The 24,916-nt window shown below is 45.2% G+C and overlaps 1 protein-coding gene across 2 annotated transcripts in view; it reads left to right on the top strand.

Moving 5' to 3' along the window:
• Nucleotides 1-5,074: 5,074 nt before the first annotated feature.
• The window catches only part of Znf385b (zinc finger protein 385B), a 394,076-nt gene continuing 374,234 nt past the window's right edge, over nt 5,075-24,916 (top strand). The window contains exon 1 of one of the 2 annotated variants that reach the window (XM_085680921.2): nt 5,075-5,173. The gene's annotated coding sequence lies outside the window, so the exon portion shown is untranslated. The remainder of the gene's footprint in view (nt 5,174-24,916) is intronic. The other variant, XM_085680922.2, reaches the window with a different exon arrangement.

Genomic DNA, 24,916 nt, shown 5'->3' with positions numbered 1-24,916 from the left:
GGGAATGTGTGTCATTAGCCTATTCGTCTTGGGATCTAACCAGGGGAGGACTGCAGTGGTGTCGTGGCTCCAGGGCTGGGCTGACTTGGTTTGCAAAGGGACAGGTGTAGAGTGAGGTAGTGTTGCCACCGCAAGGCTGTGACCAGGGTCCCAGGAACCTTCCTACAATACCCATCACCTCTGGACACAAAAGATGTTACCACCTCAGAGAGGGGACTAGAGTGTCACGGTCCAGCACTAATTCCACGAGAGCTCAAGAAAATACATATTTTTTTATGAGAAAAGGGGTGAAAACAGAGCTCAGTTACACGCAGAAAGAATGCTTAGACAATAATTTTGAAAATTTAGATAAATCATAATGTGTAAATAGGGAGGGTTCAGTTAGTGAGGCAGGGGTTTAAGTGGCATTTCTCTGCTAACACCATTTTGAATTAAAAAAAGATGAAAAAAAAACCACTCAGTCTCCAGGTAAAATATAATTATAGGACAAGGGGACAATTCTTTTTCAAAGAATACTAATGATTCGCATTAAAAAAATAAACAAACCCTGAGACAGGGAGAAAATGAGAACAGCTCATCAGGTAGAAAGCTCGAGGTTTAAAATGATTTTTCTTTCTTTACCTTCTTAACAGAGGCAGCCGCTAGATTTAAAAGGTAATACAGATTCAAAACTGAGAAACACAAACCGACATGACAGAAATAACTTTAAGATTTCCATCTAAAACAAAGTCCTCCACATCTCTTTATTGATGGTCGCAGAGATAAATAAATATATAGTTCAAGTTGAAATTTCCATAAAAAACCAATGCCTTGACCTTAAAGGTCTAACAGTGTTTTTATTTTTAAGTAAATGTATGGATAAAAGGGTACTGAAAAATACCTTGTCAATAAAACCACAAAAATGGTTGCTACAATTCATCATTAGCTATCTTGAATGAGCATAGATCCTTAATTAATGTAAGTGGGGCTTCCTCTGTGGCCCAGAGCTGAGCCTGAGTCCTGGGCCATCCATGATACTGGTTACAGTATCATCCCTGTAACCCATGCGGTGGAGAAGACCAACTCCCACAAGTTGCCCTCGGATCTCCACGTCATGACAAGCACGCCCGCTTCCTGATAAATAAATGTAACTAAATAAAAGTATCAAATTAATCAAAAATAAAATAAATAAATTATTTTTCACAAAAACTTTTTTTGTGGCTGAATCTAAGTTGGGGCTTTAAAGCATGCAGCTTCTAAAACACAGGTTTCACTAACGTCTCATGGCATTCTTAGCCTCTGCATTGATGGAATCTAGGTGGGTCCAGGCTAAGCAGTGATGTATTTCAAGATTTTTATTTGAAAGTCAAGAGAATGTGGGCTCTGATACAGAGGTGGATGATTAATGACTCCCAAGGGGACTAAAGATCACCCCAAATAATTTTGGCTTTCTGTCAGCAACATTCCAACTGCCTGTGATCTGACGTTCAAGTCAGTCTGTGGAATGTTAGCACAGGAGTGGCCGCTCTTCAGACCTTGTAAACACATGTCATTTCGTCGCTGATTGAAAATATTTTATAGTACTTTTCTTCTGGCTGGAGCTGCTCTATCAGAACCAGGGGCATATGTTTTCATGTCTAAGTACACTTTAGACTATACTGTCAAATGTGGATATAAACCTCTCATTTATTTACCAAGTATTTGTGAAGACAAATTATAACAAACACTCATGATGTGTTTTGCAATTTGCAAAAATACTTTATTTGATTTGGTCCTCAGGAGGGATACTGCTATAAGACGTTTTTATTCGTTCATGTTAAAGATGAGGAAAGTAGGTCAGAGAGGTGGCTCAGCAGGTCAGAGCACTCACCGAGAAGCATGGCTACCTGAGTTCAATACCCAGGGCTCATATGGTGAAAGGGGGAAAACTGAGTACCACAAGTTGTCCTCTGACCTCCACAGTACAGTGTCATACATACATACATACACACACCAACACACGTCATGATTTTAAAAAGGCAAACTTTAGAGCGTACACGCTAGTTAAGTGCAGATCAGAAGTCAAGCCTTTGACGTGGAAACCCTTCTTCCTCGGCTGCACAGCAGCAGAGACGCCCTAAGGTACAGTCATCACTGCAGCTTCCTAGAGGGGACCTCTTCACAAGTGACAAAGTATTCATGAATTCATGAAACACTTCGAAGGGTTGCGTAGTACCCGGATGGACAACGAGGGAAAGAGAAATCAGAGTGAGACATCCATCGGCCAACAGTGTCCTGTGTTTCTGTGAGGTTTCTACACAGCACGACTTTGCCGAAATGCAGACATTGCAGAAATGCATTGAGTAAGGCTCCCTGTTATCGGTCTTGTGCCACAGGACGGAAATCCTGGACTGGAAAGCTGCAGCTAAAGTTTCTGACCTCTGTCCCATGACAAAAGTGGCTTTCAAAGGATGTTCCCATCCCCAAGACTGGGTGTACTGAGGCACGGGTAGCTTTAAAGAAATATCAAATGTCAGCAGAGGCTTGTTTTATAGAAATGTGCTATGTGTAAATTCATGTGTGGTATTGTAGCATAAAAACAAAAGATTTCTAAAGTTTTCAAGTCAGTTGATCAATTTATCAATATTATGTACTGGGAAGGGGCTAACAAGGTTACTGAAAAGGCGTATAACTGCTTTTAGTATGACTTTCAGGGGATATTTACGAACCATATACCTCATAAACACAAAAGTGGGAGGACTTAACTGGATCTCTTTCTGCCCTGTTCCTCCCCGTGCAGGGTGTTCCCATGATGTGCTAGCTTTCCCCTGGTGTGTTCCTATCGGATATTCTTTGTTTAGGGTGGCAGCTCTCTGTTACTGATCAACGCTTTTAAGAAAAGGGTGGCCGGCCAGGGAACCAGAAGTTCCTCTCCAGCACCCAGATCCGGGAAGGCAGTCAATGCCAAGTGAGCCGACAGACGATCACACTTTGGACGGGAAACTTAGCTTGCATTGAATTTTTCCTATACATCTCTTCTTTTAGTTTATAGCTGTTTCCATATTGAAGGGTATTTTCCAGGAAAACATAGCAGTTGCTTTGGTACATGGCCTTCTAGAAGCCTTTATCTTACCTTGGCTAAGGACACGAAGGGCATAGCTCTTTGTCTTTTAAGTCACAGGTTAAAAAAAAAGACTCATCTGCAAATATTTTATGCTTCTTTCAGCTGTTGTTAGGAAATGCAACCCTCAAATTATTTTCTCCCATACATCTTGGCTATAAGTGATTAAAAATAGACAGGGAGGAGAGAAAGATATAGTTGCAGATTGCAGGACATTAAAAAAATGCACATCCTGCTAAATTGTGCAAGCTATGAGGAGCGCGCTTCTCACAGGTGTTCCGGCCCATAGGGCTTGCTCTTTTTTTTTTTTTTTCTTCCTTTTTTTTCTTTTCTCCAAGTACAAAGGTGTTGGTTGGAGGCTTCCAGAGCCCTCCCTTTCCCCATGCTCCTTAGAGTTCTGGGAATGCTAATACTTGTGAGGTCAGAAGCTGCTAAGGCCAACTACACTGCTTCCAACCCGTAAGTGCAAAAGACTGCAAGCTGGGTGTTTTCCTCATCGAAGTTCCTGCCGGCCTCAGTCTTGCCGAACCCCATTCTCAGAATGCAGAAGAGAGTCTTTCAATATAACCTTTATGGACAGAAAGATGCGTGGGGCCATCGTTTTTAAAAAGACTTCTTCAAGCAGTTGCAGTTCTTGATGTTCTTTGGGGGTTAGGAATTTTGTAGCTTGCCTCGTACAGTCATTTCGAATAGAGAACAGTAGTAATAATAAACATACCAGTAACGGTCTGTCCTTAGAGTGAGCCTGCCTACCTAGAAGATGTTTGGATTCTAAAAATATAAAGACCATCAGTCAAGCTAATGTCCCATTTTCTCATGCTGGTTACCTCAGGTGCGCTGGCGCCTGCAATAACCTGACATTCCAAGGTGGATTTAAAAAAAAAAAAAACAAAAAAACCAAAACACAAGCTGCTCCTTCAGAAGGCTCTAGAATGCGGTGAGTGTACGTACATCAGATCTCAAACCCACCCCGGAAGCAGCACTGGTTTTGGCTGGACTCGAAGGTATTTACTCTGGACACTATGCCAAGACATTAACAGCTGCTGGATTAATTATTTATGGCTTTGGTGTCAATCATCTAAGACAAGATCCAAAGAAATATATTTCAAAGTCAAGTCATCTGGTTTAAAAAAAAAATCCTCCACTGCCTAACAGGGCTCCCTTGTCATTTGTTACCCTTGAATTTCTTCCCACAGAAGTCATCTCAGAAGACCGAGCCCTTAAAATTATGTTTCCTTCCCCCCAGTGTTTTCTTTGAAGTGCTTTCCGTGGCAGAAGCAAACGCCCTGGCTGTGTCTGCACTATTTTCAGAAGATGGCTTACACCGGGGGAACCCCTGACACGGTTTAGTTTTTTGAAACTTCAATCAACCAGGCCTGGCAGTGGGAGGCAAACGAGCCCCTCCCCTGCGCACGAGCCTTGCGGGTTCGCGCCGGGCTGCGAAGCCCTGGGCCCACGCGGAGGCTGCACCGTGTTGCCCGCCAGCCCAGAGCTGCACGCACCCGCAGAGCCAATACTTGGTGGCGAGCATCTCCAAGAAGAGTTTCAGTCCGCTTGGCCAATAGGTGACACGTCCCCTTCCACCCCTCCTCCCCACGCGCAAGGTTGGCATCCCGGCTGGGGGACCTCACTCCTCCCCACCCTGACCTCTGCTGGAGGCTGAGGGGCGCGTGGGACCCGTTGGCCAGGCAGGCTCCGAGGCTGCGCCGCCCCCGGGCGTCTCCGTGGCGTTCACTCCCGGCCCGCAGCGTCCCCGCGCCAAGCGCCTCGCCCCGTCCTCACGCCGGTCGGTCCCGGTGGCCCGCGAGGACCCGGGCACACGCCCCTTACCTGGGCGAGGCCGGGCGCGCAGGCGCTGAGCGTGGAGCCCGCTACCGGCCGCTCAGCCCGTGCTCCCGCTGGGTCGGACAGTTCCGGGGGCCGCGGCGCAGAGCTGTCGCCGGCGCCACCGCCCCGGGCTGCCGCAGACCGCGGGAGAGCGTCTGCGCGAAGCCCCAGCGCAGACCTGGCGGGAGCGCCGCCTCCCAGGCACCGGCCACAGCCCCCCGGCCTCGGGAGCGGCTGCCCCAGCGCACCCGCCGCCCGCGCGCAGAGGTAAGCTTGGGGCGAGCGGCCCCGCGTCGCCGCGTCCGCGCCGGTCCCCACCACCTCCGCCCCGACGAACGGTGGAGTTTGCGCTCCGTCCCGCGGCCCCACTTGTAGAGGCGGGCTCCTGGCCGCTGCCCCGGCCGCAGAGGCGAGGCTCGCTCCAGCCCCTCGAGTCAAGGAATAGGTCGTGCAAACCAGACGAGCAAAGGGTCCCCAGGGTGGGCTAGGATAAACCTGGACGGAAGGGGAGCATGGAGAAGGATGGGGGACGGGGAGAACCTCGCAGGGGTCAGCGGCAGCGCCTCTGCCCCCGGAACTCCGGGGTTTTGCAGACTCTTTTTACTAGAGGGAAATGAGTAATTTGGGTACCGAGGTGTGAGGGGAGGATGACTGTGGAAGCTTAGAGTCCCAAGGGCATTCTGCAGAGAAGAGACCCGGAGCTAGGTGGATGATGAGGTTTAAGAGCAGATGCCCAAAGTTTGTACTTGTTAGGAGCTGCAAAGGGCAGCCTGGGCTAGTGAGAGCTGGTGAAGGTGTCAGCTCAGGGTGGGAGGACTCTGCGGGATGGCGGAAGGCAGGAGGGAAACAGGAGGGGGAGGACCATCTGTTTTGCCTCTGCTGTGTGAGGGCCTTGGGATGAGGGGAAGGCTAGAGGGAGGTCACTCATACTTTGCTTCCTGTGACTCCTGAGGACACTCTGATGGCAAATCTCTTGGGTCCTTCAAGGAAAATAAAATGCCCCTGCCCCCATGAGCACAAACAATTTTGGAATAGCCTCAAAAGTTCCTGGATTTGGAAACATTTTCCTGTAGAGAGGAGGTTGGCGTTTCTCTCTGGCTTAGCTTATCTGATGCGCAGTACACAGAGACTATTGCAAACTTTGCCACAATGAAGCAAGATACAGGGAAAATAGATGCCCAAATGGAACACAACCCTTGTGTGGTAGGGTAGATTGGCAGCATCCGTACAATTTAGGAAGGGCTGAGAAATGTGTTTATTAAATGAGACGGGAAGCTTTTCTGAAAGTTACCCAGCCCATCTCAAACGTTCAGGCTCCAGACATTTCCCCTCAGTGTTTTGGGGTCTGCTTTTGCCTGTTTCCAGACTCCTTCAATCGTATTTTAATATCACGTGTGCAGTGAGTATGGGCTGTCCTTTCCTGTCATAGATGAATGTCATTAGAATGTAAAATACTGGCTTGCAATTTTGGTTACTTATAAAAAGGTGAAAATGTGTTTATTTGGTCAAAGCGTTTGCTGTTCAGATTTTATATTTTTCTGTCATCAAGTGTTTGTGAATTCATCATTTACACTCTTACCATCTCTGAAAGTGATTTGAGGAAGTTTAAGGTGAAAACCACAGATCAAATAAGCTATTCTTGTAAATCTCCTTGACCTCTCCTGGGTGCATTTGTAGTACATGATTTCCGAAAGGTGAACTCTCCAAGACTGGGAAGCATCGCTGCCCTTGCTGACATAGTCCTGGTGGACACCAGTGTTTTGCAGTATAATCCCTGAAGCATCTCATTTACATAATATTATGTTATGGTTGCATAGGTAAATGATTTAAGAGGAACCTAATAACCACTGTCATTGATATTAGGAAAAACAATGTTCATAGCTTACAGCATTTTAACAATACTCAGATTCCCAGTACCAAAGGAAACAGTTTGTCTCTTTGAACTGAGTCAGAAGGAAACCAAATGGAGGCATTTCCTCCTCAGTCAAATTAGACAGAAGTGTGGTTAGCGCTTGGCACCCAGGCGCAGCAGATAATGAGACGGCAGCAGTTGGAAGAGAACTCCACAAAGTGGGACTATTGTATGATGATCAAATATCGTGACTCTGGGAGTGAAGAGAATCCATCCAAACAAGCAACTCGGGGGATGAAAATCTGCGTAGAATAATGCTGGGTAGTGTTGGGTACCATGAACAAGACTCTGCTTTTCCCTTCTCCTGCCTGAGTTTGAAAATGTTACTGCCTGACCTCTACTGACAGCGTGTTCTCTCTCTCTCTCTCTCTCTCTCTCTCTCTCTCTCTCTCTCTCTCTTTCTCTTTCTCTCTCTCTTCCTCTCACACCATATATATATATATATATATATATATATATATATATATGAATGACAGTGTTTGTGTGCTGAAATTTTCCCTGATTTCTGTTTGCTTGTTTATTATTATTATTATCATCATCATCATCATAATCCCCTCTATATACCATTCATTATCATCCTGTCATCATTCATTTCTCATTCTTGTCTCTGTTCCCCATGGATGATCCCAACATCTTTCTTCTTCACTGTTTGCTTGTTTGTTTTTTTAATCTAATGCCTTTTCTTGATTTACTGCTTCGGAGTAGGGTTTTGTAAATTTTTATGCAGTGTTATCTTTTATTAATAAAGATGATTTCTTCCTGAAGCGACATCATAGTTCTACATTCCTCCTAAGCTTCATATTTACACAGTGAAACCCCATAGAGGGCCTTGCACTCCTCTACGGTGCTGCAAGTCTACCATCTATTTTCTGAATCTAAACTTAAGCTCATCACTATGGTTCTTTTAGATATGCAGGGGCAACTTTGTGTCGATTTTCACATTTCCCCAAGCGCCCTGAGCCTCCCCAATACTGTTTCTTTCCACTGGGTACTTCACAGTCACGGTGCCTCTCGAGAGTCCGTCTTCATAGTCTCACTGTGACTACCTTTGTGCAAGCTCGCCTTTTTCTAGATGCTACCCCTTCGCTGATTAGTTTGCCATCCCTTGTCTCTCCCATTCCTAATGCATTTCATCCTTGCTTTTGGAGAACAAGCTCTCTAAATCATACTCACTAGTCAACTCTCCTGCCGGGCCTCAGTAACATAAACCTCTGCTCTACGAGCAAGATCCTCTGCTGCACTCTGACCTCATTGACTTATTCATTAAGTGAATCTGCCCTGTGCTAGGTGCAACCTTAGTTGCAGATTTTAAAAGTGCCTCTTGATGTTCAGTGATATACTGAAAAAATTTCAGTGTCAGAACTCACTGCTAAAGTGTAGTCTTAGATGGTAGAAAGAGGGCCCCAGCAATCCTACTGGCTTGGGGTGCCTTCAGTTAGTGCTCTGTAGTGAGGTCAGGCACTTACTTCCTTGCAACGTCTGACCCACCTTGTGCCTGAGGCCTTGGCTCTCTTAGCCCACAGCGGGGCACTGTGTTGCAGCCCTGTGCTCCTGTTGTTCCTTGCATTGGGAAGAGACCTCTCACTGCCCTGCAGCCACATTGACCTGTCTGAGAGTCGGGGAAGTTGCTGCATGCTTCTTGATCTCCCATTGCACTGCAGCTTTGACTCCACCAAACTCTATTACCTTCGATTTCACTTCTCTGAAGTGCGAGGCAATTATGTGTTTTCTGCATTCACACTTAAGAGCTCTGCAGTCACCTGGCCTAACCTTAGCCTGTCATTTCCCGAAATACTTAGCCCAGGGCTTGGCTTCTCATAGGGCAGACATCAGCAGATAATGGAACTAGTTGGATTAAGTTCTGCCTGGCTCTGTAGTCTCAGTTCATATAACTGATATTATTTAAACACTTCAGTTAGGTTCTTATAGCAGAGGCTGTGCTTCATGAACTTGATTATGCACATAAACATAAATGTTATTAAGTGAAGATTCTGGTTGAGCAGGGACTCGGATGAGGGCCATGATTCTGCATCTCTAACAAACTCCCAGAAGTGTAGAAGCTGGTCCTAGAGCCATATGTTCAGCATGAAGGCAAAAGGTGATGTCAGCAGGCTTGGGAGTTGCTAGCTGTAATGGCCACTCTGCTTGGTGGCTGTAGTACAGTTGGTGATGGCTTCCATACGAATTCCTATTAGTAAAGTACAGGTATGGATCTGTTTCCCAAGGATGGGTGGAGGCGTGGTTATTTCCATGTGTTTCCCTATGATTTTAGTGCTACAGTATTGCAATTGGATTTGACCCCATTGCGTTTTTCTCCAGCCAGATAATAGTGCTTTGTTAGACGTGTCTCATTTTCCCAGGATTGCACAACCACGTGGATCTTCCTTCCCTTGGAAGACAAATGCTGGGCTGGGTAAAGAAATGAGACTTGCTAATCTGCTCAAGGTGGTGTATGTTTCTGCCAGTGACCATGCACCATGGTCCTGTACCAGCTAAACAACTTGAACTTCTACTGTTGGAGACAATTCATTTCTCTCCCTTCCTTCCTTCCTTCCTTCCTTCCTTCCTTCCTTCCTTCCTTCCTTCCTTCCTTCCTTCCTTCTTTCTTTCTTTCTTTCTACCACGTGGGTGCAGGGATTGAGTTCAGGGTTCCAGGTTTGGCAGTGGGTACATTTGACCCACCGAGCCATTTTGTCAGCCCCCTCTTTTTACTTTTTTTTTTTTTAAATTTAGAGACAGGGTCTCACTAAGTTGCATAGCCTGGCCTTGAACTTGGAACCCTCCTACCTCATCCTCCCACATAGCTGGCATTACTAGATCTGACATATCCATTTCTTAAGAAAGCGACTGTTCCCTGAATCTCTAATTCAGGTTTTGTGATTCTGAAGTGCACACTAAAAATCACTTCTTATTTAAACAATAAGAATGCTTATCAGTATTTTAAAAAAATCTCCCAGAATGATTCTAGTCTCCAGCCAGAGTGGAAACCTGCACCTTCTGGCAGGTAAGTGGGTGTACTATGGTGGCTGAGAATACGCAATATTTTTCTATGAGGCAAACTCTGGCTTTTAGCTTATCAGCTTGGAGAGAGTGTGGAGAGGTTACTTCAGTTCCCTGGTCCTTGATTTCTTTAGGATGACATGAGTTGAGTTGCTCACAGTGGACCATGGGTGAGATGCTGTCTGCTGGTTGTGGCTGTAGTGCCAGGGGTACCTACGTTCTGGGAAGGGCAGCGACTGTTCACCTGGCCAGTCACAGAAGGGCAGCTTGAAGGCCCTGACCCACTAAGGGTTAGCCTAGTCAACACTGCCCTCATCCCTTGTTCAGCTTCAAGAGATTCAGCCCAGTATGATCAGTTTGAAAAGAAATTTAGGAGCACGGTTCTCAGAAGGCAGTGAAAAAATAGGAAAGGCATATATACTAATAAAAATTCAACCACCCTTTGGTATTTGATTCATTTGGTGCCACATCAACTCTATGATCTCATAAATAGCCGAGATAGATTAAAATACTTATAAACTGATACAGAAGGATGGCTAGACATTTTTACCTTCTTTATGAAAAATGACTTAGCTCTTTAATAAAGACAGTTCTATCATCAACAAATAAAAAGGATTGAAATTCATGGGCCTGAGAGAGCATTTTATTTTGGTAATAAATATGAATGTGCAAAGCATTTACATTTCTGAGTTTATAATAGGAAATGGAATTTAAAAATAAAAGAGCACACACAGAGATATTCTGTCCTGTGCAGGCTAAATCCAATCAACTTCCCCCCTCTTTTTGGCTGGGATTCTGAATAGCCATTATGCTATTATGTTATCATTATATCAGCAAAACAAAGCTTAGATAAATGGACAGAACCAATAGTTACTGGAGACTAATATTCCTCTTTTTTTCTTCATACATCTGAAAATAAATAAAAAAGTATTTTGTAATTTTAGTGGGTCTGGCAGGGGTAACAGAATGTGATTATCAGGGATGCTGTGTGACTGTTATTATCAGGGATGTTGTATGACCATGATTATCAGGGATGTTGTGTGATTGTGATTATCAGGGATGTTGTATGGCCATGATTATCTGGGATGTTGTGTGACCATGATTATCAGGGATGCTGTGTGACCATGATTATCAGGGATGTTGTGTGAATATGATTATCAGGGATGCTGTGTGACCATGATTATCAGGGGTGTTGTGTGAATATGATTATTAGGGATGCTGTGTGACCATGATTATTAGGGATGTTATGTGACCCCTTTGTCAGTCAGAATACAGAGTTCCAGTCTGGTTACTTTTGAGTCAGGACAAATGTTTTAAGCTAAGTTTACACAAAGAGCTCAGTATTTATTTCCACCTTGTGATATATAGGTTTTTAATTAACACAATTAAGGAGATAAGATGGCTTATTTAAAAAGTACATTGGACTACACTGAAGACTGTTGTGAGAAGTGATGAGCACACTCTTCTAAGTCTTTACTTGAGTTAGCTAGTGTAAAATTCTACAGTGAGCTGTAATATTTGACATATATTTTCTAAGAGGGCTCATGCTTAGCCCGTTAAGTAAGGGGTTTGTACCCTCAAAGCTTGGACACTTGGTCAGCTTACACTGATTTCCAAACAGCGCTCAGATTCTAATTCCTTTCAGGCTGAACAAATATGTCATTGGCACATCAGAAAAGCATATGGAAATGACCAGTTAGTCCGATGACCACTTAGTCATGGTGTCTTTGGGTTAAAAGTAACCTTTGTACAAAATTCTCTTTGATAAATAGAAAAAAAATGAGACACTGAAAAATTAGAATATTTAAAATTAGAACCTAGGGACATTGAGCAGGGCAGGTAATGGCAGATAATGCTTACTGGTATAAAAATTCTTTTTGTAAGTGTGTGTGTGTGTGTGTGTGTGTGTGTGTATGTGTATGTGTCTTAGTGTGGTGGTTTGGGAGTGGGGAAATTGTCCCTCACAGGCTTTGAGGGGGAGGAACTACCTTATATGCTATGGAAGTCTAATGTTTAGAACAGTGACACAATCATGAGATCTTATTGTTTATATATAAAAATACATAGGTGCATATATCCATATATGAGGCATTTTTATTTTATTTACAGTAAATACTTTCATTCGAGTCAGTTGATGTCACATGACCGAGTCCTGGACAGGCCCCCAGCCCTGATTTGTGTTACACTTTGAAGATGGGAAATAGCCTAGCCCAAAGATGGAGTTTATGTCCTGGACCAGACTGTAACTGTCGCTCCTGGCACCTTCGTTTATTAGCTGTGTAATATTGGCTCAGTATCACTTCACGTTCTTATGGCTTTAGTTTCCCAAGTCTAAGAAACAACGGAGAGTGCTTCCGTGGAATTATTTTTAGATGGTACAGCATCATGCGCTCGGCAGAGCTCTTGGCACCTATAGCATCCGTGAAGGGAGCGTCCGGGAAGGCAGCCGTAAGCGCTTGTCCTGCGGCTGGTCACTCACGCCAGCTGCCGTGGAGGTACTCTGACTTCTCTACCAAAGGGGCTTTTATAGCCCTGAGGTCGTGAGCTTCAGTTTGAAACTTACGTGGTGTTTTGCAATGCTGTATTTTTTAAATCTAAATTTTTCTTTTTCTCTCCCCCCCTTTATTCTCCTATCATACCACGCAGCCTCCGTCTCTTCCTCCCACTCACCCCCTCCCATTTCCCCAAATTCATTGCTCATCAATGATGTATTTTGTATTTTCTCATCCACTTTTCCTTGTTTCTCTTAGAACAGCAGTGAAGTGGGAGCCTAAAGAGAGGTGGGATTGTAAGCCTTGCAGGGACTTTTGAAAAAAAAAATGTGTATGCATGTAGAGCCCCCTGTAAATTTCTGTCTTACTAAGACAGGTGGGTTCTAGAGCTTTAGGAAAGATCGGCTGGCTACAGAGCTTCTGCATGACCGTGTGTCCCTCACTTAGTCCCTAGGTGAACACATAGGACATTGGGAAGTGGCTGGAGTCAGGAGTAGGAGTTTATGTTGCTAAGGACCATACTAGGTTTGTGTATCTAGGTTTGTGGTGCCTTCTTCCAGGGAATCTGACTCCAGATGGATGGCCGCCCAAGTCCTCTGGGGTATAGCAGCATTTAAATTAATAGCTGGATTTTGTTTATTGTTATAATTTAGAACCCAAAATAAGCAACACGAGAAAGCTCTAATTGATGAACTACATGAAGGGTTTTCAGAATTTAAATTCATATACCTCGTGTCCCTTTTATGGGCTCTTAATAGTCAATTTCACTTTCAAAAGGGTAGAATCTTTTTTGGGGGGAATACTAAGAAGGGGTTTCTGTACATAGCCCAGAATGAGTGAAACTCACTCTGCAGACCAGATGGCCTTGAATTCTCAGAGATCAGCCTGTCTCTGCCTCTGAGTGTGGGGAGTAAAGGCGTGCACCCCCATGCTTGGCTTTTCAAATTTATTCACTTTTGAAGGCTACACCAACCAGTTTCCCATGACTGAAAGACATTTGAGATAAAACTTAAAGGAAGAAAGTTGATTAATATTTTCTATTGTTTCAGAAGTGTAGTGTCTTGGTGGGTTAGTGCTATTGCTTTGGTGATTGTGGGGAGGGCCCACAGCATGGTGAGGAGCATGTGGGGCAATACAGCTGTTGACCCCATGGTATCTGTGAAGCAGAGAAGAGGTCAATGTATAATCCTTCCTTCTAACATCACCCCTGCAACCATTTCATTTTCTGATCAGACCCCACACCGTGGAGTTCTTACTGCTTCTTCATATTGAAACTGGTTGAGGACCAAGTGTTGAACACATTTAAGATCCAAGCCATGGCAGAGGCTTAGCCTCACCAGGTTGGAGAAGCGACCAGGCCACCCTTGGAGGTTAGCACTGGTTCTCAGCTAGGAGGGCTTGTCGGAATTATTTATGGTTCCAAGTGAGAGTCCAGGAGAAGCTCAGCTCTGTCAGACCACACTGTCGTCATTTTGCCCCAAGAGCCAAGAGCCAGCCATGCGGAGCCTTTCCCATGTAAACTCTGGCAAGCAGTCTTTGCTCCATCATTGACTTCTCACTGGCCACTATGGGTTCCAATTCACTGCAGGTCCCTACAGCCGGGTATACTGCTGGCTGTGTGCTTTGTTTCTGTGTTTCTGTAAGAATGACATACTGGGCATTATGATTCCAGGGCCCAATCTAATCCTACAAAATCTAAGGGAAGGGGCTGAAGAGATAGTTCAGTCAGTAATGTGCTTGCAATGCAAGCCTGAGCACCGGAGTTGAGGCCTCCATTGTGAACATGGAGGAACTGGGGGTGGTAATGCATGCTCTAAGACAGGAAGGTCTCTGGGGCTTGCTGAGACTTGACGGACAGCAAGTCTAGCTGAACTGCTGAGCTCCCCGTTCAGTGTGAGACCTTGTTCCAAAACAGTAAGGATGAAGAATAGGGAGGGATAAGCCCAGTGTCTACCTCTAGCCTCCATAGACATGTTCTTTCACACATATGCATGCCCTGCACTGACACCTATATATGCAGCGAAACACACTCAGGAGGAAGATGTACATTGTTTGTCTCTTGTCTCTATCTCTCTCAAAAAAAGTTCAAGAAGAAAAGAAAAATCAAAAGCCCCCACTAAAATGAAGGTGGTGTGCGTTGACATCCTGGGGCCAGTTAACCATCCCTGGATAAGGATTGCTGTGAGTACTGTATGGGGTTTTGTCTTTGGTGACCACATGGGTTTCAGTGACCACTCAGCAGGCGTGGAGCCCACTGGGAGAACTATTGGTTACAGTGTATCTTCCTTGCCATGTCTCTAGGCTTTCCCCTTCTCAGCATTCTGGGAAGAGCTATTTGTTCTGACTTTGTGGTTTTAAGGGAGGGAAATTCCAGTGTCTTCTTTCTCTTTGGCTTCTTCCCATCACCTGTTCCCAAGTCTACCAAGAAGCTACTAAGATAACCACCCAGGGTCCAGATGTGACGGTGCACATCCAAGCTGCTGATGTCTTGGCAGAGACCCCCATAAGCCCTTCAGATCCTTGGCTATTCCCTTGCTTTGCGGGACTTACATAAGCAAGGTTTAACTCGGTCAGCATTCAGCAGGCTCTCAGATCTGTTGTCTTCGCCTTGCATTGCAGTGGAGAAGGAACAACAGGCCATGCCCTGGGCAGGCATTGGCAAAGGGGAATCAAATCTTTGGGGACAGCTGAGCATTGAGGTCATGTTTCTGAAACACCAAAGGACTGTGTAGACTATGTAACTATTCTCCCAAGTCTTCAGGGTGCACACTTCAGTACAAACATTTAAGAGTCCAACGTTAGAATTGTTTCTGTTGATGTGTAGAGTAATTAGCACAAGGGATACTGGTCATTAATAATTACATTTCAGCTCTCACTCTGACCACTAATTTGAAACCCAACAGTCCTGTTGCATTTTGTTAACAAACACTTTGTTTGCGGGGGCAGGAGGTGTCTAGGTCTATAGTTTACTATTTCCCTGTTATAGGGCCATGCTGTGACTGAGTCCTGAACTGTCTGCCTCATCTCTCACCGATGTCATCTCCTTCCCTACACTCCGAGGGAGGGCACAGTGGTAACGGAAGGGGAATTTGGTACATGTAGAGGATTAGCAGAGAGCTATGTGTGCCCTGAGCGTGATGGATGGGAGGAGGACGAGAATCAAATATCCTGCATGTAGCAGTCTCAAACCTTGCAGGTCCTGAGGCTTATCACTGATTGCCCGGCAAAGCCTCTTTTCCAACATTTAGAAAAACAATGTAAGAGGAAACATCTGAGCTGCTCCACAGGAGTAATTATGCAGGCGACTTGAGGACACCTCTGCAGGATGGGTTTTTAATAGTCTGCGGAGCCTGTGCCTAATTGGGAAGGTCATGCCTCTTGCAGGGCCTCTCCGGCTCCGCCCCTTCTTCATCCCTTTCAAGCCGTAAGATGGCCAGGCACATTGAGGTCAGGATTCCGTATGGGTAGAAGCCTTTCCACACAACCCAGTATGATGAAAGATAGGATAGAGTGTGTGAGAGCCTCCCAAACTCCCATGGCCGCTGTCTTTTGACCCCCTCCAGGGAGAGGATTGCCATGTGTCTCCCCATCAGTGTCAGATAAGAAGGCTTAGACCAGACACGGCAGTTGCCTGAAAACGCTGAAAGGGTGGACACGGACGTAGATTCACTTTGTGCGGCTCCAGCAGGCAGGGCCAGATTCAGCGGGCAGCAAAACAGGGAGGCAGATTTCAACTCAGTATGAGAAAGTACTTTCTAATGCTTCCAGCGTTCCAATACAACAGTCTGCCTGCCTTGAAGTTCTGTGTTCCCTTGAGCTGAAAGTCAGCAGTGTGTGGCTCAGACACCAGAAGCCAGAATAGGAGTTCTAGCACCGAGTAGAAGCTCAAGCTTCAGATTAGCTCTTGTAACTTATATCAACCCATTGTTCTTATCTGTGTTAGCCACATGGCTCAGTACCTTCTTCAGCAGGGCAGGTCACATCCTGCTTCTTCCATGCTCTGGGCAGAACTTGGGAGCAATGGGCTTCCTCCTTCCCAGAATTCTCCTGTTCTCATCGCCCCCACCTCTACTTCCTCTCTGGTTTTCCCGCCTGTACTTCCTGCCTGGCCAATCAGCGTTAATTTTTTTTCTTTTTTTTTTTATTAAATTATAAAAGTTTCCATTTCAGCCCCTCCTCCCAACACCCTCCCACTCCCCCCACTCCCTCTCCTCCTCCCTCTCTATCCCCTAGAGCAGCCAATCAGCGTTAATTTAAAACATGATTGACAGAATACAGACAATTCTCCTGCACCACTAGAACAAATCATCACACTTCCTCCCAGTTTCTGGCACATAGCACTTACTTAACACTTGTCCCCTGCTAGCACGTGATCCCATCTAGCAGCCCAATGGCACCGATTCCAGGGTGTTATTTGTTAGCCGGAATTCCACCATGGCTTCCTGCTCTGCTCACCAGGTGGGACTTTCCGCAGGCTGTGAGCAGGCAACCTTGCTTAGATGACCTTGAACCTCCTTGCAGGTGTGCAGACCACTTCAGCACGCTTCTTATAGGCTGTTTGTGGTATTAGATTGTAATCAGCTTTGCCATGAGTTTTTGTTTTGTTTTTATTCCTCTCCTTGAAGGTAGGCTTGTTGGTTTCTCGAAGAAGTTAATGATTGCACAAGACTCTGGCGGAAAAGTAAATGCTAGGTTGGTAAGCTATCCATCTCACACTTACCCCAAAGAGAAATCCCTGGGGTGAGTTTTATCCTCCATGTAAAGAACCAAAATGGTACAGCGGTTGTTGTTTCTGACTCTTTCTGACCCTAGGCGCATCCTAATTACCTCTCCCATACAGTCTGTCTCTGGGAGAGAGGGAAAGACAGCAGAGGGCATGAAGCCTGAAGAAGACTCCACGTAGATAGGCAAGAGACCCTTATGCAACACCTTTGGTTTCCCCACTGGATCTGTTGCCCTCTGGAGCCCTGGCAGTAGGCTTGACTGTATTGTTTCTATGACTTCTCTGTTTGCTCTCCAGACAGTTTCTGAGCTCATTTGCTCTTAAGTCCTGTAATTCATAACCGCTCTTCCTTTCCAAGGCTTTCTGAAGCCCTTTCCCCCTACATAGGCTTTTCCGTCTTGGGATGGTGCTGACAAGGGACCCAGTGCTGGGCATGGAACTCTGGGAAGGGCAACGGGAAAGAGTTTGTTCTCTGGTGTCTGACTTACCCAGATGAAGTTCCTGCTGCCTGGCTCCAGACGACGTACAAACACCTCGAAGCAGGAGATTCTTCCTCTATGAAATAAGCGTGGTACATCTGTAGTGGGACGACAAAGACTCAACGGGGACTCTGTCTCGGGAGCTTTTATCTGGGGCCAAAGCGAAATGAACAGCTGCGAAATGATGGCTGCCAGTAATTGGAAACCTCTTTTTCTTTCCTTCTCTTTCCTCCAACACCTGGAAGTCCCGAAGAAGTTTCCTTGGCCCACGCCAAGTCCATTATCCTTGTGCTCTTGACCGTTCATCCTCCATCTAGGACGGCTGGAGGAAAGCAAAGTCCCCCTTTCCCCGAGGCATGCTGTCAGCGAGAGTGACCCGTCTCCCAGCGACTGGGAATGTGTTTATTCTCCCGTTTGTGTAGAGGACATATACGGTACTGCAGAGACAGGAAGTGGGAGTGGGGTTGTACCTTAATATCATCTAATGTGTCACGCCCGTATCAAGATTCCTTTATTTGCAGGCGCTTTGCCTGAGCGGCGGTGACGCAGCAGCTCCGGAGCTCGACAATACATAGACACCTTATAAAAATGTATGAGGTTTGGGTTGCAAGGAACACGCTGCACATACTGAGCACGGTCGCATTCCTTTCAAAATAATTTCCTCCCTAGGCCCATTGTCGTTGTATCGCCTGTACTAGAAGTTCATGCCTTGGCTAGACGCCTCACTAGCCTGGAAACTTTATGTGGGCTTTTGGCAAAGGCTGATTGTTTGATGAGATATGATGTTCTCATCTTATCAAATTAGATTATTTGAGACAGCATATCTGGATGTAAAATTTCAGTCCTGAGTAGATCCGTACCTCGGGGACTGTGCATCCTGATGGCAGAGTGGACACGGAGCATAATAAATCAGTCCTGAGCCCATTTCTCTCTACACAACTCCATCGTTCATCCTCTGTGTTTCCCATGACCACTCATGCTCTTCCTTATGTTCATAAGGTCCTTTCTAGAACTCTGTGGCATTGTCCAAGCCTGCTCATGCTCACATGGCGAAGTCTAGGCTAGTGAGGATGTGGTCTGCCTGTCACAAATGTGTGCTATTAAGAAGGTACTTCATTTATTGTGAGTTAGAATAGGTAACCTCTTCCTGAAACACAGACACAGACACACTGAGTGAAGAATTCTCTCCTGGGTCTTCTCTGAGAGGACAGAGGAGCGTCCTGATACTAAGACCCCTTATTCTGTCCCTTCTGCTTCCTCCATCAGGAAAGCTTCTTCAGTGTGCCTCTTTGTCAACAGGTCCTTGATTCATGGGTACCACCACCTGTTGCCACAGAGCCATGGGTGGTTGTGGTGGCTTGAAAGGAACTTGGAAGGAAAAAACTGTTTAGGAAGATTTCTTCCAGATGGAGCTGAGGTAGTTACACTGCATGGGGAATTAGATACATAGTTTCCAATCCTGTTTCCACTCTATAGTACTTGTGTGATGCTGGACAGTTTTCCTGTATTACACCTTGATTTTTCTGCGCACAAAGCAAGTAGTGGATTAGTTGGACTCTTAAGAGAAAACTTTAACTGAAGCAGCATGCACAGGGCCTGCATAGGTCTGCACCGTGCCCTCTGTGTATATACCGTGTCTTTCAGTTAGTACCTTTTCAGGACTTCTAAATGTGTAAATGAGTGTGTCTCCAACTCTTGTATCTGCTCTTGGGGCTCTTCTATTACTCTGTTGACTTGGCTTGTCCAACTTTAATGTGGTGGGTTTTTTTGTCTAATGTTATTATATTTTATTTTGCTGTATTTTATTTTTATCTACAAGAAGTCCATTGTTTTCTAGTGAGGGACAGGAAGGGAGTGTTCTGAATAGGAGAAGGGGTGGAGAAGACTGGGATGAATAGATGGAGGGGAAACCGTGTTCAGATTATGTTGTAGGAGAAAAGAATCTATGCTTAATAAAATGGGAGAAAAATGAGAGAAACTGTGTAGAGACGGAGAGTCACCCTTTTTTTCTTCGTTCAATTTGATTTAAGAAGTGGATGTCCTGAGAGTTCAGCCACTGACTCTGAGGCTCTCAAGAGGACAGCACTGCTACTCCAAGCCCCGTCTAGGGCCTTGCAGAAACACCCTTGTGTAGAAGGCCAGATTGTTGGTCGTGATTTGACTAGAGCACACACCTGGGGCAGTGGCTTACTGGAGACTGTAAAAGTAGAGTGTCAAGCAGGGCCCACGATGGGCAGGGTCTACGATGGACAGCCGAAGTGGTGGCACTCCTTTTATGGTGTGTAGGAGGAGAGCTAATAGTTTCAACCGGTAATTTGGAAGATGGCTGAATTTTGGGCGCATGAACCCACTCGTCTGTGGGTGTGTGTACCTGTGTAATGCCTGTGCAGGCCAGAGGAGATTGTTGACTGTCTTTATTTTTCTTCACCTCATGTTTAGAGACAGTCTCTCTTGCAACATTTTGGCTTATCTAGCTGGCTACCAGTCTTCCTGCAAATCCCAGAGCTGGGTTCGAAGGCATGTGTAGCCGTGCCTTGTTTTTGATGGGTGTTGGGGATTTGAACTTAGTTCCTCTTGCTTCCAGCAAGACCTCCAGCAAGTGGTCTTGCCCACTGAGCCACCTCCCAAGTTCCTTTTTCAGGATGTTTTTAACCTGCGTTTATTCATTCCCGTGCTTTCAACTCCCTTAATATGAATGGATGGTGATAACCTTTATTTCTTGCCTGTCCACGGAAAGGAAGAGTTTCTCCTTTAAGGTCTGAGAAGGAATACACCACGCCCAGAGCAGCACAGCTCCATGGTAGCAGACAGGCTACTGACTCATGGAGGCAGGTAACAGGCTAGCAACTCGTGTAGGTTCATAGATCAAGAGAACTTGAGTTCGCTCCTCAGACCTATTGGGCCACAATCTCCAGATGTTTCATCGAAGACACTGACTTCGAGAAGTACAGGGACATCGAGGAACCCTGTGCCTCTACTACAGACTCTCACCTTTCAACGTGTCTTTGGCATGGGGTGAATCCATCCGAGTTCATTGAGAAGTCAGTCTGCAGATGGAGAACCTGCTCGAGGAGCCACAGAAGACAGCTTCTTGAACCATACACCTAAGATGAAATTGAAGGGTGTTTCTATTTTGTTTTCGCACCAGCCGCAAATGCCACTTAGATAAACGGGGTGCTGGATGCTTTTCTCACCCCGGAGTCTTTGTCATTTAGCTCCTTCAGAACTCTCTTTGAATGTCACCACCCAGCAGCGACAAATTACCACTTGAAAATATGCAAACATAGCCAGGCCAGCCGGGAACACACCTGCCAGATATCCGAGTGCCTAAAACAATTCAAATTAAAGTCTGCAGTTCTGTTTCGGAGGCAGCTTCAGATGAGAGGGCCGTGTGACCGCGTTCTGATAGCTGTTGATCCTCAGTCCGAACACAGCCATTCTCGATGCTTTGTAAGGGTATGGTTTGGAGACAGAGGCTTGAAAGTAGCTGAATAACGTCAAATTTTGAACAACAAGAATGCCTTTAATTACCAATTATTTTTATAGTCAACAAGTCGGTAGCTCATTTCCCGTGTCTTCTAAAGGTATCACGTGTTCCCTGTCTTGCACGAGTGCCACAGAGGAAAAGATGGAATCTTAGAAGAGAATGTGCGAGGCTTTGTCTTTCATTGTCTTCTGGAAGAGCAAGTTGACTTTGAAGAAGTCCCACTAGCCTGTGGCTTGACAGCCCTTGATGTTGTTAAGACAGCTGAGTGGAACAGGGCCTATAGTGACTCATTTGGATCCGAGAGCGCCTGATGTCACAGCCTAAATAGGGACAGTGGATAATTCAGTTCTTGAACTTCTTTGGAGGTATCGAGGATCCACTAGTGACGGTTGTGTGCATGTTGTTTTGTGCATACAATCCCAGACAAGGGACCGTGTGTTGTGAACCCTCAAGAACATGACTTAATAAATAAGGATGTATGCTCTTTAGATAGGGCTTTGATGTGGGAGGCAAATGTGTCATGTCCTGGGAGGAAGGCTTGATCATGGATCCCTGTCCCCATCAATTTTAGTGGCACTTGCCCTCAGATTTACAGATAAAAATAACATTTTTATTCCGGCTGAGTATCTTCAGTCAAACTGCCTTACTAACCACATCCCATTTCTGGTTGAAGTTTTTCATCTCATGAGTCTGGTTTTATATTATGCCACATTGTGCACCTCTGAATTAGTATTTTTTTTATTCTATTGCTTGTGTGCATTCTCTCACATCACTGTGTTTACCAGACAAGTGAGCTGGAACAGGCTGCTTATTTAAATAAGTCTTATGTCAATAATTTGCTGTAGGGTTTACTATATAGGAAATATTTTAGAGTGGACGAACAAATCCAGTCTTCTGAGCATGAAATATACATTTTATGGTTAATTGTCATGTGCCATTTCAGCTCACTGAAAAGGTCTAGAAGCCGGCTTGGCTCCCCCATCTCACACTCAAACGTTTTTGTCTCAGCGTGTCTTCCAAGTGTCTTCTCTTACTCAGGAATGGGAGGGAAGGAATCAGCCAAACAACCCAAGGGTAAAACCATTGTGTCCTTGGGAACAGCTCGATAGTAAGCCACTTCTGACAGTGGTGACTATTATTTATTCCATGTCATAAACATGTTTGCATTTTTATGTAACAGGGAGATGGAAGCCCAGCCGTGGGAACTGGTCTATGGAGAGAAAGGTCAGTCAGGAACTTCAGCTGACTGCCTCAACTTCCCCAGCCGTTGCTGGGTGTTTGTATCCCCCAGATTTGGTGATGTTGCCTTCGTTCATTCGGGCTACTCCCGTCACCTGCTGGGTGTTGTCAACGCGTCTGATAGTGCTTATGCTATCTGCTAGTTGTTACTTATGTTTTCACTTTTGCTTGCTGTGGGAGTTTGATGTAATTAGTCCTCATAAGCTCATAGGGAGTGGCATTAGTAGGAGGTGTGGCTTTGTTGGAGTTGAGTATGGCCTCGTTGGAAGAAGTGTGTCACACTGGGGGTGAGCTTTGAGGTTTTCTTTGCTCAGGATACCACCTAGTGTCTTGGTAGATTTCCTGTTGCCTGTAAGATGTAAGATTCTCAGCTGTTACTTCAGCACCATGCCTGTCTGAACACCATCATGCTCCCTACCATGATGATTATGAACTGAACCTTGAACTGTAAGTGAGCCACCACAATTAAATGTTTTCCTTATAAGAGCTGCCACGGTCATAGTGTCTCTTCACAGCAGTAGAAACCCTAACTAAGACACTTGCTATGTCCTAAATACATTTACTTGTTCAGAGCCAGAAGTCCAGCTCTCATAGGCCATTCTCATGATTTGCAGAAGAGCACCTTAAACCACTGCCACCTTCAGAGGTTTGGGATAGTTTCTGTGTTGAGGTTCAGTTGCATTGAAGTTTATCTTTACGTATAGTGAGTGATAAGACTCCTGATAGAAGGAAAGAATATTCCAGGAAGACATGGATGTCACCAAGACAAGACCACAGAGAAGGCTGATGACAGAACTGGAACATGATTCTTCAAGTTTAGTTGTCTAGAGACATTATCACTCATGAGATAGCTATTGTAGAGGAGGGCCCGCTTGCTCGTCCCAGCCGCCCAGAACCAAAATAGCCACGCAGAAACTATATTAATTATATCACTGCTAGCTTCTTATTGGCTAACCCTTACATTAATTTAACCAACTTCTATTAATCTGTATACCACCACGAGGTCATGACATACCCGCAAAGTTTCAGCATGTCTTTCACTGGCGACGGATCCATGGCATCCCCATCCCCCTCACTTTGCTTTCTTCCTCCCAGAATTCATTTCCGTCTTCCCTGCCTACCTAAGTTCTGCCCTATCAACAGGCCAAGGCAATTCCTTTATTCATTAATTAATAAAAGTAACACACAGACAGAAGGACTTCCCACAGCAAGCTATGATTTTACCTGATGCTATTTGCGTTAAAAAGTTCTTTGTGTTATTTACATTTATTTTATTTACATTCTGAGAGTGATGGAACTTGAGGCCAGTGGTACTAGCTTCCTTTTTTTAGGCCATAGTCAAACATGGTATTTTTTTTTTACATTCACCCAGTCATACCGATTCGCTGTACTTCTCCTTAAACTGTTAATACGCTAAAGAATTTTACTTCTTATTAAAGCTGTTCTAGTTGAACAGCTGTGAGGGTATTCCTTCACTTTCTTTCTCTCTGATTCCAAACCTACAGAAACAGCAGCAGTAGTAGCAAGCAGAGGTCGGAGTACACTTGACTGGGTGTGCTGGTGTTTTTAAGTCCTTATTGTGTCTCATTTGATAGCATCTTACACTTTCCCCACCATTTGCAGGTCGTGAAACAAGTGCTTGTATTCTCGAGGAATTTCAACTTATGAAAATATAATGCCTGCCAGGACAAGGTCTTGAACTTGGAACTTACTGTTTCTGGAACTCATCTTCAGCCAGAAAACCATAAAGAAAGAAGAGAAAGGAATTTTAAAATCAGATGTTCCAAATTATTATTTTTATAGTTGAAGGCACAGGCCAAGAAATGTCTACATTTGTGCTCACGCTGGTAGCCCGTGGAAGAGGCAGTTTCAGTTGGTTATTGTCAAGGGGTTTCGTCCATTTTAACTGATCAGCTAGGACTGAGCATTTCCTCTGGATCTATCTGCTATAGCAAGGAGTTCGAGCTCATCGTGCAGAACTTGGAAGTGACTCCCCCCGGGTGACTCTCTCTTCTTGTGGCAGGTTGAGAGGAATTCTTTTTAGCCGAGAAAACACGGCAAAAGCCGCTCACTGGGTCGGGTTGTTATCTTCCTGGCTGTCGGGCTCCAGAAAGACTCCAGCAAAGCCTGGACGCAAGTCCTGCTAGGGAATTTTCCACATCTTCAGGACTTCCGGTCCCTTTCAGGTGGATCTTGTCCCCGGTGAAGCCAGCCTGCTCTCTTTGTTCTTTTCTTAGTCCACTCTCCAGGCCCTCCCTCGATGTGGAAGGTAGATTGAGTTTGACAGATGGAGAATCAGCAGCAGTCTTGAGTCTGACTGCCAAGTGGGACCCGGAGGGAGGTGCTCGGATGGGCTGTGGCACTGAGCTGGAAGGGGAGAGACATATGCACAGTGAAGACCATGGACGGTGACCCTCTTGAGGGTGTATCAGTATTTCCTGCCAGTGAATGAATGCATTCATAGTTTAAAAAGGCAGTTGATGAGCAAGATACCCCTTCCTAATAGTATAGGTAACCTATACAGGGTTACCAATCAGTCACTCAAATGTCTAGCTATACAATGAATATAGCTCAGGCAGTTTTTAATTTGTAAAGTATTGCATCAACATAGATGCATGTCTTAGTTACACCTTTTTAATACTGGTGCTTTCTGACCAAAACACAGACTTATTCAATAC

The sequence above is a fragment of the Myodes glareolus genome, chromosome 21, assembly GCF_982192425.1.
Source record: "Myodes glareolus chromosome 21, mMyoGla1.1, whole genome shotgun sequence".
NCBI lineage: Eukaryota > Metazoa > Chordata > Mammalia > Rodentia > Cricetidae > Myodes > Myodes glareolus.
This window is presented reverse-complemented; position numbering and strand designations above follow the sequence as displayed.